The sequence below is a fragment of the Micromys minutus genome (assembly GCF_963924665.1).
Source record: "Micromys minutus genome assembly, chromosome: 11".
Lineage (NCBI taxonomy): Eukaryota > Metazoa > Chordata > Mammalia > Rodentia > Muridae > Micromys > Micromys minutus.
In genome coordinates, this window is record NC_137980.1 from 13,491,993 (window position 1) to 13,509,888 (window position 17,896).

At 42.0% G+C, this 17,896-nt stretch overlaps 1 long non-coding RNA gene across 1 annotated transcript in view; it reads left to right on the forward strand.

The window, feature by feature from the left end:
- Nucleotides 1-1,838, forward strand: part of LOC308427553 — a 29,687-nt gene extending 27,849 nt beyond the window's left edge. The window contains exons 2-3 of the long non-coding RNA XR_013975256.1: nucleotides 1,468-1,655; nucleotides 1,761-1,838. This is a non-coding gene — a long non-coding RNA (uncharacterized lncRNA). The remainder of the gene's footprint in view (nucleotides 1-1,467; nucleotides 1,656-1,760) is intronic.
- Nucleotides 1,839-17,896: the final 16,058 nt, after the last annotated feature.

Genomic DNA, 17,896 nt, shown 5'->3' on the forward strand with positions numbered 1-17,896 from the left:
GGAATGGAGAAGTGAGGAGAGAAACAGTCCAGCTAAGGACTGTATGTAAGCATGTAAAAATGGAGAGAAACACGATCCAGGGAATGCCTTGTAAAAGCTGGTGCTGACCGGTGTATGCTGTTACAATTAGAGAGGAGAAAGCTCCTGTAACTAGGGTGAGCATGGGTGACAGTGATACATTGTATATTTAAGTCAGAAGACAGACATGGTGGCACACACCATATCCAGTACTTTGGAGGCTGAGGAGGGATTATAGTATGAGGCTGTTCTGGGCTATATAGCGGGAATCCCATTGTTTAAAAAAAAGTGCTAGAAGAAAAGATTATATGAAACATAATGAATATTTGAAAATATACATGTTTAATGTGATTTATAAATTACACAATGCATAAACAACATAGACTAATCTCTTAATGTGTCAATTTTTTGTCTGTTTATTTTGAGATAGGTCTTATTACATAGCCCAGGCTGGCCTTGAACCTTCCTGTCTCAGCTCCTGAGTACAGGGATTATATGCATGTGTCACTGTGGCTCAGATACAATAATAATTCTTATATTTTATGTTTAAATTAAAAATAATTTTTTTGGGTTTTTTTTTTTTTTTTTTTTTTTAGTCTCTATCTAATCTCAGCTTTGTGACTATTAGCTAGGAATTCCTGTGCAATGTTGAATCATATATGTCTTTTGTTTCTTCATGTATAGAAATAGCATGGACAATGATGATATTAAGAATAACTAATTCCTGCTCAAAATGTATCCCCCTCCCAAACTTTTTATAGATTTATTTATTTGTTTTATGTATGAGTCTGTTGTCAGACAACCAAAAAAGGCATCAGATCTTGTTACGGATGGTTGTGAGCCACCATGTGGTTGCTGGGATTTGAACTCAGGATCTCTGGAAGAGCAGTCAGTGTTCTTAACTGCTGAGCCACCTCTCCAGCCCCCCAAAATTTTAAGGAGTTAAAATTAAACAATTAAAAGAGAGAACTTCAGGAGCAGTCAGATTTTTTTTGGGGGGGTTAAGTACATATGAAAGTACCGTGTTATTTCTTAATTAATTTAGATTTTTAACTTATTTATTTTTTACTTTTCAAGTTATTTGTGTGTTCTAAGCTGTGTGTGTGTGTGTGTGTGTGTGTGTGTGTGTGTGTGTGTGAAGTCAGAGGATAACTGTGGGAGTTGGTTCTTTCCTTTCATCATGTTGGGCACAGGGATCAAATTCAAGTCCCACTGACCCATTTCATGCCTCACAGTCTAATGTTTTGGAATACTGGTCCCTGGTTGATAGAACTGTTTTGAAAAGCATCAGGAGGTGTGGCCTCACAGGAGGAGGTGTGGCCTCCCAGGAGTACATGTGACCTCACGGGAGTTGTGGCCTTACAGGAGGAGGTGTTTATATGGGTCAGAGGTTTGAGGTTTCAGAAAGCCCATGCCATTTCGTTTTGTTTTGTTTGTCTCTTGCTTCAGATGTGAACTCTCAGCTACTGTTCCAGCACCTTGCCTGGCTGTCTGCTGCCATGCTCCCCATCATGATGGTACTGGACTCACCCTCTGAAACTTCAAGCAACCAAAAACTCTTCTATAAGTTGCTTTGGTCACGGTGTGTCATCATAGCAAGAGGAAAGTACCTAAGACAAAGGACAAGAAGGCAATCCGTAAGAGTTCAAAATGTATTTATGCAAAACAATTTCATCTAAATTGTTTCCCCCAACACAGATAGTAATTCACACATTTCCATGGCAACTTTCTTTTTCTTTCAGACATGCCCAACTCTGTGTTCAGTCTGGGGCCCAGGATACTTATGATGGGTGCAGCCCAGTGTAAAATTATAAACTTACCTAAAAACATTAATACTTTTTCAATTACATTTATTTGTGTGTGAGTGTGTACATGTGCTTGTGTGCATCATGGGTGTGCATGGGTGTGTGTGAGAGGGGAGGGAGGAAGGGAAAGAGGGAGGGGGAAGAAGGGAGGGGAAGGAAGAGAGGGTGGAGGGAGGGGGAGAGAGAGAGGGAGGGAGGGAGAGAGGGAGAGAGAGAGAGAGAGAGAGAGAGAGAGAGAGAGAGAGAGAGAGAGAGAGAGAGAGAGAGAGAGACTTGGAGGCATAGGTGTTCAGAAGGCTGGACAACCACCTTGCTTAATGGAGAGGAGATGCATTGGCTAAGAAAGCTAGAGGTCATTGACACCTGGCAGTGATCGATGTTGTCTGAATGCCTTTGAAACAATGCTGTTAGGGAATGTTTCCATGGGTCCAAAGTTGTCAATGACCAGCTCTCATTCCACTTGGGCAAAGTGGAAGGTACGCCTCTGTTAACAAAATCTGACATGCCTCCCATTGCCGCTGTGATGCCACAGATGTTTCATGGATGTCTTTGTCAGTGTTCTAATGCTGTGAAGAGATACCATGACCATGGCAACTCTTACCAAAGAACACATTTAATTGGGAACTTGCTCACAGTTCTCCAAGTTTAGTTCCCCATGGTGGGAAGCATGGTGGCACACTGACAGAAAAGGTGCTGGAGATGTAGCTAGAAACTATATATTGATCCACTGGCTGAGAAAGCGACTCTGGACTTAGCATGAGCTTTTGAAATCTCAAAGCTCACTCCTAATGGCACACTTTCTCCAACAAGGCCACACCTCCTAATCCTTTCAAACAGTGCCACTCCCAACTGACCAAGCATTCAAATCTATGAACCTATGAGGCCATTCTCTTTCAAGCCACCACAGTGGAGACAGAACAAAGAAGAACATAGAATTAGCACGCTTCTTTTTTCTCTCTCACACTTGACTGGGTCACTGGACAATAGGAAGTAGGTCTCTTTCTTGGCCCTGCAACTCCAGAATTAATCCATTAAACCATCTTTTTGGGGGTATTTTTAAACTCTAGTCAATCTCTTGATTTGGGAACTAATTTAGAGAAGGGGACTCTAGGTCATCAATTAGCATACCATTTATCCAGAAGACTCTGATATGTTAAACTTAGCAATTAAATTTAATTCCTCACTCTGTTTGCTTTAAAAATGGGAATTGTAACAAGGACGGGCGTTCTGAATCTATAGAGCATTAAAAAGGATCTGCATTGGTTAGTTTGGGGCAGGAGTTATGGACAGTGATGGGCAAGGGACCCAGGCAGGCAGAATGGATAATCATAACCCCCTCTGCTATCCCTGCAGGGGTGGCGTAGGGATGGGCAGAAATTGATAACTGACACAAATTGATAACTGACTTAGAGATGTTTCCTTTCTGGCTGCTTTTTGTTATGTAAATGTACTTTGGGTATCTTTCTTTACTTTTATTATTTGATATGAAGAGAGCAATAGCCTTTTCTGAATAAGCCCCGCTGTTCCTGAGACTTTCTAAACAGTGTCATTTATACATGGCTACTTTTCTTTGTTATTTTTATTTTTAAACACAAAGGACCTCTGAGTATCTTCCAGGTGCAAATTCAGGAACCTTTATTTGTCATTTCCTCCTGTTCCCCCCCCCCCACACACACCCGCCATGATTTTTAAAAATGACACAGGACCTGCTTTATTCATTTCATCTGCTTCAGGTTTCACCTACCAAGTCTAGACACTAGAATGCGCTTCTCAACAGTGAATTAATTAGGCATCCTTTGCTGTACTTGAGAAGGGAGAGTCAACGAGAGAGAAAGATTGAGAAGTGTTGAGGGAAACAGGCCATTTCATCTCCCAAAGACACAGTTCCATGGAAGGAAGCTTTGTGGCGCTCATTAGGAGCAGAAGCCTCCCCTCCATAGGCACATGGAAGGACGGCGGCAAGAAGAATTCCAATTGCTTTGTCATAAAATCTGACCCAGAGTTAACAAAGAGAATTGTAAAGCTTTTGCACACGCCGGTTTTGTTGCTTTTTTTTTTTTTTTTTTTTTTTTTTTTTTAAAAAAGAGGGGCATGTCAATCTCTTTTCTAGTGTTGCTTGAATAAAATGAATTATTGAAACTGAACTAGTTTAGGTTTTCATAAATCGAGATGTCAACGAATTCAAGCACTAGTCTACTTACAACAAGCTACAAACCGAAGTTTTCAAAATAGAATTAGCAGCCCCCCTCCCCCGCCCTCTTTTTCTTTTCTTTTTTTTCTTCCTTTAAGCTCTACAAAGAACACATTGTTTATTCTCGAGTAAAAAAACGCCATGTAAAGCAGATTTCTGGCAGGCATTCTACTTTTATTTAGCTGTTTCATAACTCAATTACAATGTTCCTTCCACCTAATAATTAGCATATACACAGTAACAAGGCCCGAAGCCCTGGTCTTTCCCCATCTCGCCTTGGCCACAGTTTCAGATTGCTCCGGAGGACTGAGAGACAGTGCCTGTGTAGGTGAACGTGGCTCTCTGCGCTGTTGGCGACTTGCCTTTGCACAGGAGTTGAGGGTCAGCTTTTGGAGAATGGCTCAGCCTGAGCAGTGACTTCCTGCCATCTGGAACAATCCGGACACAGGGAACGATGTCAGCAAAAGGCAATCCAATGACTCCTGCCTACCTCCTCCACGGACACCAGAATGTCCATTAAGTCCCTGAAGAATGCCTACCACCAGCTACTTCTTGCGCAAGCAAGCCCGAGTAAAGTATTTAGGTATCTTTCGCTTTTACCCCTGGGCTCTCTTCTCTCCTCTCTTCTCTCACTTTTACCCCTGGGCTTTCTCCCCTCCCTCCCCTCCCTCCCCTCCCCTCCTCTCTTCTTTTCTGCTTACTACCTTTTGAAAACTTTGTGTGTGAGGAATTCCCCACGGGATGAATCAGGCCTCTCGGAAGCATAAACTCCACAGCAAACACTTCCTGCCCCCCCCCCCCCATCTTCTAGCAAGATTGCTAGAGAGAGTGACCGGACAGTCACCCAAGCTACCTTGCTTTAAGGACAGATTGTTTTGGTAGAAGACAATGAGAGGAAGTGGCGTCTCACTGGACCTATTTTCTGGCAAAGGTGGCATTGGAGGTTTCAGACTGTGAGGGACAATAGTGGTGAGGGTTCCAATGTCCAGCATGGGGTCCAGTATAAGCAGCAGTCTTGGTGTTGGAGGAAGAGGGCAAGCTGTCTGTCTTCCTCTTACAACTGTGATGTGTACAGCCCAACATTAAGATCTTCATTAATGAAAAACATCATAGACATTTAATGCAGTTGTTTCTTGAGCATACACACTCTGCAAATCAGAGCATTTAACTTGATTTGTTGAGATTTTTTTTGAGTTCTTGAGATATAATTTTTAAATACATTATTTTCCATAGACAAGTAATACTTGAGTTTGGTAAACTCAGAGACCTAAATGTCTATGGGAAAATACCTAGCATAATCACCCTCAGGATATTTGGGGACACATACAGATTTGTATTTAGAATAGATATTAAAATGGGCCCTCTTTTTCTCCATTCTCTTTCTTCCATGTAAACCTTCCAGTGTGAAAAAGGAGGAGGGGGGAGGGGAGAAAGAAAGAGGAGGGGAGGAGGAGAGAGAGGAGGAGGGGAGGAGAAAGAAGAGGGAGAGGAAGATGAGGGAGAGGAGGAGGAGGAGAGAGAGGAGGAGGAGGAGAGGAGGAGGGGAGGAGGAAGAGGAGGAGGAGAGAGAGGAGTAGACAATCCAGACTGTCCACCCAAGCGCAAGGACTTGAGTCTGGATCCCAGCACTAAAAAAGCCAGGTTTTGTTGGGTGCACTAGGGAGGTTTGAATAGCTCCCTAAGCTCACTGGCCAGCTAGTTTAGCTAAATTGGTAAATTCCAGACTTAGGGAGAGACTCTGTTTCTGAAAATAGGGTGGAGAGCCATAGATGAAGACACCCAATGGTAACCTCTGACCTGCACACACCAGATTGCACACACAAACACACACACACACACACACCAGTGCCTAGCAAGTTCCTAAAAATGAATTCTGTTTTATTATTATTCTTTTTGGCATAACGTGAAATATATCAATCACTTAAAATATGTTAATGAAAAAATATGTAAGTCATTATTAGCCTATGGTAATGAATTGTGACCACCCTCGACACGGTTGAAATAACTTCTGGACCTGGAATTTGAAGGTATGGCTGTAGATGAGTAAGCTCTTTGTGGGACAGACAGCTGCTTTCAGAGAGAAATCACTATCAAGTGTTTTCTCAGCTGAAGGGCTGCCCACTACAACTCTATTATCATTCATTGCATTACAAATTTATGGAGTCTAAATCAATGAGTTTGAACCGTGCAGAGAATTGGAGGGTTGAGGAGTCCATGAAGTCAGTCCATAGTACCAGTTACAGGAACCACATGTCAAGGTCTCCAAGGCCTCAGGTCAGCTCTGTGAGGATGCTGCAGAAGACTGGAATTCTGCACTGGAACGGGCCATTCTTTCTTTGTCCTAGTAGTAGTTTTAAAAGTTATTTCTCATTTCGTCATGTTGTATCGTAATTCTGATAAGATAGCATGTTGTTATGAATATAGTTCAATTATTGGTGATTTGAAAAAAATCACTAATTTTTAGATATTTAAATAAATGTTTAAAATATTTAATAATTTAACATTTAATAATAAAAATAAATAATTTAAAAAATATTTAAAGTGTTTGGAATGGTCTCTCAGTCAAGCCTGTGACAGATGATGAAGCCACTATATTTTCCTTCAGTTTGTAAATTTTCTAAAGCCCATTATGTCTCTTCTAGCTGCAGGTCTGCTTTGCATTCTGTGTGGACCCTGCCTTTTGTATTACATAGAAATGTAAAAGAACAGTATCTTAATATCCATGTTAATTTCTTTGTTTTCCTCTTTTAATGTCCACTAGAATCTTATTAGTAGTGAATTATTTTAAACTTGACTTTGAATTCATTTCTCAACAGGATTTTTATCAAGTTCTAAAATAGCACTTCTAAGTATAGGAGATAAAGCCATCTGGCTAGAACAATCTAGATTCAGTTCTACTGAGGCCAGGAATACAGCCTGGTTCTATCTATGCGATTCATCGAAGCAGGGGTGTGCGGATGTGGGAGACAGAGACCCCCTTTCATGGAGCATGCTAAGGTGCCAGAGAGTAACAGCATCCCAGGGGCTGCCTCAGCTGCCAAGCATCTTGTCTGCACAGACCACACTTGGCCTTGTACATCTTACATCTGATAAGTGAGTCTGGGTAAGCAAGTTACAGTGCCAAGATCAGGACCCTCAATGGATGCTAGGTCCTGCAGAGGTGCCTGGCAGATTGGCTTAGTCTCCATCTGACCTATACTTCATTTTCCTACTCTGTCCAGTTCTGCATCCTTGGCCTTTCTGTTCCAAGGTAGATCCCCTCAGGGACTTTTTGCACCCCAAACTGGACAATGCATTCAGAGAACCTAATGCAAATCAGAGGTCACTAACAGGGGCAGAAAGCTGTTGCAGTCAAGTTCTGAGGGAGTTAAGTCAGAACTTTGTAAGACTCCCTGTCTTGTCTTGAATCTTTTTTTTTTCTCCCCCAAATAAAATTCTTTCTTGTTTGGTTCCTGTGTTGGTTTGTAACTTGTTCTCTCTCTCTCTCTCTCTCTTTTTTTTTTTTTTTTTTTTTTTGGTGTCTGTTTCAGGGGAGAGCTGCAGAAAGCTCTTTGCACATTAAAAGATTAAAGAGTAAAATGTTGGTTTCCTTGTTTCGTGTTGTTAATGCCATAGATTCTATAAAGTAAACTTGGTTCTTTCACACAAAATAATTAACAGCTAAATGATGCATATACACAACATATCTAAACTCATCGCTTATGAAAAAAACCTACTGGTGATTAATCTTTCGAGAATGAAGTTGATTGAATAAGGGTCAGTGGGATGATTCTGTGAGTAAAGGTGCTTGCCACTAAGTCTGACAGCCTGGGGACTGTCCCAGACACCCACATGATGGAAGATAGCAAGGGCCCAGTCCTGAAAACGCATCTAGAGACTTTTCTGTGCATGCTATGTAGAAAAGCACACACACACACACACACACACACACACACACACACACTCCAATAAACAATGAATAAAAATTTCAAATGTAATCCAAGGAAAGAGGTTGGTTGACTCATCTTTGCCCTTTACAACCCCTCTCCCATAGAATATAATCCTTCATTTTCTCATTTCTCACTCTTACAAGGTTGCTCCCTCAGCACCATGTAAACTGATTTCTGTCTACTTTTCTGTCTGTCTCCCTTTTCAAACTAACTTTTTTTTTGACTGCAAAGCTAGTCAGGACATCCCTGCTTAAAAATCTTCTGTTGCCGCCTTCAAAACTCTTCGGGGATTGAAAACTTGGTGTTTCCGAAGTCCTTGTGGTTAGTTTTCCCCGAAGCTGCTTTCCCCTTACTCTCTGGTTTTATCCCCAGAGCTAGCTCTCAATCACCCCACTTCTGGTGCAGTTTTGAATGCGCACAGTCTCTCCTACTTTGGCAGTTACTTCACCTTTACTTAAAAACGTTTCCCCACTTTATTATTTTATTTAATGTCAGGTCAGCATTATCTTTCCTGCACAGTTCCATTCAAGCACCTAGTAAGTTCTAAGTTTAAGGAAAAAAAAAAGATGTTCCTTCCTTCACACCCTAGGGTACACCAGCAGTCTTGCACAGTACTTACATGATTCTACCAAACGGAAACTGTTCTTTATAGACTGAGTTCCTCAAAGTCGGAAAACTTACGTGCAAACCTTACACATTTCTTCTCACGAAGTCATGGTGGGTACTCAGTGCAGATTTGTACCTGTCTAAGTTTCTGTACAGCAGTGACTGTTTCTTGGAGACTTTTATATCCTTTCTACTGTTTGGCAAAACAACGCTGCACACTACAGGTAGGTATTAAATGCATTTTTGTTGAGTGTTCCAATTAGTAGGGTAACAAAAAAAGAAGAAGAAGAAGCTGAAGTGTTTTATTGGCCAGAAGTCTGGAGATATGGTTTTAATCCACTCCAGAGCAGTAACCTAAGCCATGAACTATAAGCTAATGTTACTCACAGGAGAGCAACTTTGCCGGGCTGCCCGTGCTGCTGTGATGTTAGCTATGCAAATAAATATTTTGATTGTTCTTCTGGGAGGAAAGAATTACTTGACGACTGTCTTGAAGTATAGTCAGCTTATTGTGAGGAGGAGGAGGACGGGTAGCTTTCCCACACTGATGTTCCCCTGGCTGCTGTAGCTGATTCAGAGAGGGAAGTATGTCTAGTCGAAGATAAGAAAGAATTTCTTCTCTGGGATCCAGACCAGACACTTTGGCAACTCCCTCTTTGCAGATGTGACTAGATGACACCACAATTCCCACTGTCACCCATGAGCCTGTGAAATTCAAAACCGATGTCACTACAGTGAACAACTGCTACCAGGGAAGAAAAAGCTGTTGAGTTTGGTGTTGTAGTCACCATTGGCTCCATGTTTTAAAAAGAGCTAATGACTAGACACAGAATAGGCATCTTGGGCACTGCTGGTAATCTCTTTTGTTTTACTGGGAACTCTCTCTCTCTCTCTCTCTCTCTCTCTCTCTCTCTCTCTTTCTCTTTCTCTTTCTCTCTCTCTCTCTCTCTCTCACACACACACACACACACACACAGACAGACACACAGACACACACACAAAACACACACACCCATTCCAGGTTGCAAGAGATGAGAAGGAAATGCTTCCCAAGGAGCTGGAGTTCATAGCAGTGCAGTCTAGACAAGTGGACCAATCTGGTTGTGTGTGGTCGCAGACCCTGTAGGCTGTGACCAAGTCTACACAGGAAGAAATAGTTACAGCTATTTATTAAACAGTCAGAATGCACCAAGCGCCGGGCCAAACCCAGCATAAGAAATTCCCATATGAGTCTCAGAACGATTTTTAATACATAGCAGGATTGTTTTGGTTTGCAGTTGGGGAAACTGAGGCACGGGGATGTGTAGAGACTTGCATAAGAGCATACAGTTGGGAAATGACGGAGCAGGGGTGTCCACATCCCTGTTGATGTGGTTCAGCAAATGGAGCTATAATCGAATTCTAGAAACATTAGCAAAGAGCCTCCCCCAAGGCAAAGCAAAGGACAAATTGAAGTAGGAATTGTGGTGCTTGGAAACCCGGGACTTGTCTTCTCCACGGTGTGCCTAGCTTTAGATACGCTGCTGTCACTGTCTGGGAACGCAGAGGTAAGTTTCAAGTACACGCACTAGGAGGAGAGGTAGAAATGCATCCGTAACTATAGCCTGTCAGAGGTTACAGGCCCCGGGAGGTTGGCCTGACTAAATTCCGAGGGAAGAGGACGCTGGCCCACAAGCAGTACAGAGACATGATGAAAGTGTATTACTAAAGAAATCTGCTGACCGTGTGCCGTTTGCTTTCTTATTGTCAGCAGTGCTGTGTCCCTTGGAACTTCAAGCAAGGTAAAAATCCGTGACTGAAAGGCAGAGGGAATAGTTTTCTCTCGTATGTCCTGCTCCTCCAAATTCTGCTAAATCGGTTTGGAAGTATCCAAGTATCAACAATGAACTGGAGTCAGAATCTTTAATATCTAAGCCGGCGCTGATACTTTCTGTCCATTCTTTCTTCTTCCTAAGAAGGCAAAAAGCTCTGGACTGTAGGAGCAGGTATCGGGCTGGAATGAGTGTTGGAAACATATAAATGAGCTAGGATCTTTAGAATCATTCATTCAGTCAGTGCATACTTATTTATTGAGTGCTGTTGTGTACTAGATGCTGTCCTGGATCGCGCATGCGTGACTACAAAGAGAAGGAAACGGCAAGAGATGGCCGAGGAGCTGGGATTAAGCATCTGTTAGGGTTTAGCACTAGACATCTCTTAGGGACTCTCAGAGACTGTATCTCTAGAATTAACATTGCAGAAGTCTTGAAAGTCTTGAATAATGAGAACAAGCAGAGGGAAAAACATCCCAGGCAAAGGAAACAGTGAAGGCAAAGGCCCTGGGGCTGGGAACAGGGAAGAGGAAGCAGGAACTCAGAGTTTGCAGTTAGCGGCATTCGGACTCTGAAAACACATCTGAAGTAGTCGCTGCTCACATACGATGTCAGGAAAACACCCCAACTCTTAACTCTCTGATGCTCCTTTTTCTTATTATGAATGTTGTTCTTAGTAAATAACTTAAAATTTTCATCTTAAAAATTAATTTAAAAAATTGCTTGGCGTATAAGCTGCCAGATAACAAAAATCCAATAGCAAAGGTCATCGATAGAGATGACAGGTTTCGGATCACCTTGGCGAGGGCAGTGGTGAGGTTTGGAAATGAAAGGCTGAAAATCATGTACTATTTATTATTTTAATAAATCTGTCTTGATGTCAATGTGATCGAATGTTGCCACAAAATAATGGCCTGTGCAGTTACCTAAATGTTGAGGCCAAGCTCTGATGTTTATTTCCAAGACAGGAGACATTGATCCCTTCACTAATAGAGTATTACAAGTTTATTATGCTAAGTAACCAAAGTTGATTTCATTGTTTAATTTGATGGATGTTGGTGCAGTCAGAGTTCAGAATTGTCTGCTTCCAGAAGGCCGCTAGGATGACTCTTTTTTCTCTCCTTAATGAGGCATCCTTGGAATTCGTTCTAGGACAAAATCAATAAGAGAAAAAAAATTTGGGGGATACTTAGTCTCCAGAATTTTTCTGCGGGAGCTCCCTGGGGATTGAGATTATTTGGCCCAAGACTGTTCTCCGGAGACCAAAATGAGGCTGAGGCCAGACAGTGTGTGAGTTGGATGGGGCCCCACTGAGCTGGAGAGGCAACAGGAAATGTGATGAGAGGGAAAAAGGCAGCTATAACAATAGAAGGAGGAAGTGAAGCCATAAAAACAAGAGAAGGAGGAAAAGTAACCTGGCATTACACAAAGGCCAAGAGGAAAGGAAAAGCAGACAGAAGCAGACAGCAGTGGTCCTGCGGGGAAGATTGCATGTTGACAGAGGCCCAGAGGACCTGGCCTTTGATTTTATATTTACCAGTCCCCAGAGGAAGGGCATGTATCGATAATGATCTGACGAATACCCGGCTTTCTCTCTTCCTAAGTGGGATGTGAATCGAAGACCGCAGTATCAGGTGCCGTACACCGTGGGCCGTCCAGGCGCACAGATATAAAACAGTGAAAGAGGCACCAACAGGACAATGAGTGGAGAGGCAACTGTTTCGTTTAGTAAAGGAAGAAACGCATCTCTTTTTAAGTAGGGGAAAAGGGACAGACAGCATCCAATCATTTCTCCTCTCCATTTCTTATAGCCAGCCATAGTGTATCCTTCAAAGTAGTAAGAATGAGAAGCGATGACAGGCCTGCCAAGGACTGGGCTCTAAGGAAGCAGAGTGACTCGGGATTATTGTCCAATCAGAGGACTGAACTTCGAGAGACCAACCCACCGCAGCCCACAATTCTGAAGCAATGGCTTACGCTGCCTACGTGCTCAACCTAGCCTGAAGTCAGAGTTGTTTTCGCTCCCAGAATCATATGCTACACCATGGACTAAGTTTTAACAGACAAGGGTGATTGTCATAGTCTGTGTAAAAGACCGGTCATAATAAGGCAACCTTGGTAGAAACCACAGTCTCGTCATTTACTGGTGTGTGAAAGACTATTACAAAAATAATAGCTCCCTTCAGGTGGACGCAGCTCACTCGGCAGAGTCCTTGCCTAGCATGCGTGAAGCTCTGCTGTTTGAACTTAGTAATGCATCAGCTTTGCAAGAGCGGTGTGTGTCCCTGTAAGCTCAGCCCTTCGGTGTTGGAATCTACTTCCGGATCAGAAGTTCCAGGGCATCCTTGGTTACCTATCGAGTATGGGGCCTGTCTAAGCTATATGAGACACTGTCTCAAATAAAACAAAATATAAGCAAGCAGACAAAAACCTACCTTAAAGTTGTTAGGAGAATTGAGTGACCCGTTCAGGAGAAAGGTGCCTGACATATTGAAAGGGTTTGAGTTACTACATGAATCTGCAGTAAGAACGGAATTTCTTACATGGTTGAACCGTAGGGTGCTGTTAGCAATCAAACTGCTTTGGCTTACAAAAACAGAGGTTTCCAGTGTAGCATACTCCCACTAAAGTTTCTTATTTCTTTTACATTGTATCAATTTTTTCAAGAGTTTGAAGGAAAAAGGAAAGAAGAGGAGAAATGCAAGAGGGAACCAGATGGGAGCAGGAAAGGGCGGAGAGGTGGAGGCTATACTCAGTGTCCTCTGGGACTGGAAGCTGAGCTGAGATCAAAGTCCCTGTCCTTCTCACATCCTGTGGGAAAAATAAGCTCTCTAACATTTACTAAGTTTTCTGAGGTAAGACCTGAGCATATATGTGCTAGAAGCGACAAACGCTTCTTTGAAGAAAAGCCCAACTATACAACAGAGCTGGTATTTCCCAAAAGGAAATACCACATCGAACACTGCTGATCCACTTTGAAAGGATGCAGGATACGAGACCAAGCAGAAGGGAGTAGGAAGAGGAGCTTGAGGCCTGGAGTTGGTACTTCCAGAGTGGTGGGGAGAATCCCAGTGGTGGGGAGAATCCCAGTGGTGGGGAGAATCCCAGTGGTAGGGAAAAAGCTCAGGCCTGGGTTCTTTCTTCTTCATGGAGAAGACCACACTCCTCCCTGGACTGGCTCCTTTTCTCACCACCCTATCTATCTTGCTTCAGAAACAGGACCACTCTGTTTCTCCAGGCTCTACTTCTCTATACAAGCCTGAAGAAATAGAGCAATATTATATTCTCCAATTTCTCAACACTTCAGAATCAAACACAAGATCAAACATGATTCCAGAAGTCAGAATCCTTGTCAAAAACTATCCTTCGCCCAGAAAGGACAGACAGCATGAACTCTAAAGTAGTATTTACTAGTGTAAATGGTAAGTTTCTCCTCAAAGAACCAACAACTGTCAAGATTTTAGAGGAGGACAACACAGGAGATGGGGAAACCCTGAGATGGAAGTGGAACCTTTCTTAACTAGCTTAACTTTCCTGACCTAGGCTCCTCTAACCCTAAGCAATGTGACTCTGGGAACCAGGAAGTAGCTCATAGGGATTTGCCCTGCTAGTTGTCGATGCTTCAGCACCAAATGGCAAGGGACACCTCTGTCCCCACCTTTAGAATTTATGTTAAAGAAATAAGACCCGTGGAATCAGGAAACTTGATGACAACGAATGATAAACACTTTTTGTCTGATAAAGAAACTGTACCTATGTCATCTAAAGGTATGAAAGGATAATTCAGAGGAGTGGCAATCAACACCCCAGCACTTGCACAAATCCTTAGAGGCTACTGATCTATGGTACGGGGGGGGGGGGGGGATTGTTTCCCCCTCTGAGACAGGATCTCATGAAGCACTGAGCTGGATATGTAGCTGCAGATTACCTTGAGCTACTGATGCTCCTGCCTCCAGTTCCTGACTGTCAGGATTCCAGACGTCTTCCACCATAGCTGTTGAGTGCAGTGCTGGGACTCAAACTAGGACTTCCTGTATGTCAAACAAAGGTTCTACCAACTGAGCCGCACCCATAGCTCTTCAAGTACTTGTCTTAGAACCCCTAAATAGCATGTCTAAGTGCACTCTCTCTATCTGGCAAGAATAAATGGCTAAAGTAAGATAGTTTATGATCGGCAATAGTAATCAGTTTATTTGTTGTAGCATCTTTGAAGGCCCTTGTTCTTCAACTATAACTAAGACCTAAGGGTGGGATGATTTGCAACAACAAACATATTCCTATTTCCAACAAATTGGGCACTCTGTCTGGAGAGCGGTACAGTCTACCTCCTGATACTGGGGCTTTTGATAGCTTTGAGTCTGCAAAGACATACCATTGGCGTAACTCTACTAGGTGAAAGACTATTGTGAAAATTTAGGAATGCACTTAAAAAAACATACAGTAACATCATTGAATCAAGAACACTCTTTGGCACACTTCCTATTATATACTCCCAACATTTAATGACAAACTCTAGCTGGCGAACACTGTAACACTTGGAAATTGTTTTGCAAAATGTGCTAAAGGGTATGAAATTGCCATACATGGTAGTGCAGGTTTTAATTAAAAAAAAATTTCCCTTCCTCTTCAGGCTATCTGTAATGTTTTATATCAGGATAATTTTATTCAAAGTCACTATATTTCAGATGGTTGCTGATATTAAGAAAAGACCAGACAAGGGCTGCAGGGATGGCTCAGTGGTTAAGAATAGGTATTGTTCTTGGGAAGGATCCAAATTCAGTTCCCAGCACCCATGTTGGGCTCAGAAATGCCTGCAATTTCAGCTCCAGGGGGACCCAGCACCCCTGGTATCTACTAGCATTTGCACTTACATGCAGACTCATATATGTGATTAAAAAAGGAAACAAATACTTTTACAAAGAGAAAGTCTAGGTTTTGTAGAGTGGGACTTTTGGAGCAGATAGAGCTGAACTCTGTCCCTCCAAACCCATTGGTCAGTGTTTATGAATATATAAGCTGGAATTTCTAAAATCCAGAGCAATAGGTTAAGCAAACAGTCATTGACTCAGATTAACAAGTGTTAAACCACCATCAGTGTGTGAAACATTAATTAGAGGTCCTTTTTGTCTCATTCTTGTCTAAAGAACTGAATTTGCACAGTATTAAAGCTGCAGATTCTCGCCTACAGCCCGCCGTCCACATCCCTGCCCCCACTGCATTTGACTACTCAGTGAATCCCAGCCTGCTGGTCAACCGCCCTAGAGTGAACTTCCATAAGGTAGTTTGAGTGACAGGAAAAAAGAGAAAGAAAGGAAAACCAAACTCAGAGTCTGTTCACTCACATTCCTCAGTGGAAGAGTCACTTCTGAGAGAAAGGGGTGTGGCTCTGTGGTCTGGGAATGCTCAGCCAGGAACTCGGGGTTCTCTTATTGGAATTAGTTTGGTTTCTTTAGTATCTCAGATCACGCTAACAACTTTTTTTGGGTCAGGAATCAGTTTACTCAGTTTAGAAAACAGGTTCTAAGAAATCTAATGAACACATTAACTGCTTTGAGATAGAAAAGGATCCGAGCACAACTGACTATAAACTGGTTTTCTAAAAAAACAAACAAACAAACAAACAATTTTGTCCTTTGAAAAAATAGCCCCCTCATAACAATCAACTTCATTGTTACAATATGTTTATTTTTCTAGATGAATATTTTTGATGTTAATTTTTTTAATAGTTAACATGCTAGGTGTTTTACAAAGTGTAAACAAATTCACTATCAATTGCATTTAAATGTAAAGAGGTGGTCTCTTTCTAGAAAGAGTTTTCAAGAAAATCCTTCCTGGGGTCCTCTGGGTTGTGAGAATGGAGTCACTGTTAACTTTCATGTCTCAGGGAAAACATTCTGTAGTGGATGTCAAATAGAAATAGAAATGCCTGTTTGAAAATGATGAAGGCTTCCTAGAATAATATTCAGCTTCCAGAAAGAGAGAATTGTGCAAACGTGCTCAAACAAAATAGGATGTGTGTAGGGACCACTGATGTCCTATGTCTGAAATGAAAAAGCAAATTGTCCACTGTGGGTGGCTAAGCCGGTCAGTATTTCCTATTCAAATTCAAGTTTCCTAAAATTAACCAACCACTTAGGAGATTTAAAAAAAAAATCTTTCAAAATGGATCGTGACTCTTTACATTATGAAGCTTTCAGTTTCCAGTCTCTTCCTTCTCTCCTCAAAAGTGAAAACAAGACACCTGCTCTTCAGCCCTGTGTCTAGGATCTTAAATTTGGCTCCGAATACGTGTTTCAAATCTCATTAATTACAATATTGGTCCCAAGAGATGCAGTTGCAAAGAACACTCTTTGTACTCAAAATAATTTGAACAAGGGCAAAGAAGCATTTTATTTACACATGTAAACATTAAGAGAGAAGCATGTAGGGATTGCCTCAGGTAGCTGCTGAGTGTTTTAATGATAATTGGTTTGGCTACTTAAGCTTTAAGCTTTAACATATAGGTACATAGTCACATAAAAACCACTCATATTTCCTGGACGCCATCACTCTTCTAGCGGTAACTCTGCCATTAATTTGACAAATTCTGAACTAAGACCTATTAACATTTTATTCTTTCCAGATCCTAAGACCAATTGTTCTGGATCCTGTGTCTTATTGTGCAGATCTGTCATTTAGTTTTTAAATATCAGAAACTATGCCATTACCCACAGGACTTTCTAATGTAACAAATTTGGTGAAAAAAAAAAAAAAACTAATCACAGAAAACATTACAGTAATAGACAGCAAACAGTATCTCCAACTTTTCTTCTTCATTTTCTTTTCTCTTTAGGACACATCAGGGCAAGCTGCAACTCCTGTGGTCCTGTGTTATCAAAACACAACACCTACGACCACACACCGTCACCCTGCTAACGACTGTTGGCCTGGAGGTAGACAGTCAAGTGAACTATAAAGATAACTGAGTGCCTGACAGGAGGAGGGTCTTCTGCAACACACCAGGACAACCTAAACGCCTTGCTGTAAGATCAGATTGGCCAACTAAAGTACTAGCACTAGCTTTATGTCAGAATCATTTGGAAGCTAGAACGTGTAGGTGCTTGGATCCTACTCAAGGTTGATTGGTCATTCTGTACGCAAACAAATACAGAGAGAAGAATCTCAACACCAGTGTAAGAATAATGGCTCATTGTTTGGATGGCACAAAGTCCATTTTGGGTTTCAATGCGAATCTTTACATTTTCCAGGTGTAGGAAAAAGAGTAAGTTCCTTGTTACACAAAGAAACACTTGCAAAGTGAGAGTTACTTGGCAAGTCTCTCTCTCTCTCTCTCTCTCTCTCTCTCTCTCTCTCTCTCTCTCTCTTTCTGTGTGTGTGTGTGTGTGTCTCAAAAGGGTGTTTGTTCTGTATGTCCCCAAAACACCTACAAAGTAGCAGCACATCTGGCCAAGGTGGCTTCCATCTTGTATCCCTGACAGTAGGTGGTAACTGTATCTCATTCCATCAGTGGATGCTCGATTTACATACAGTCTGACT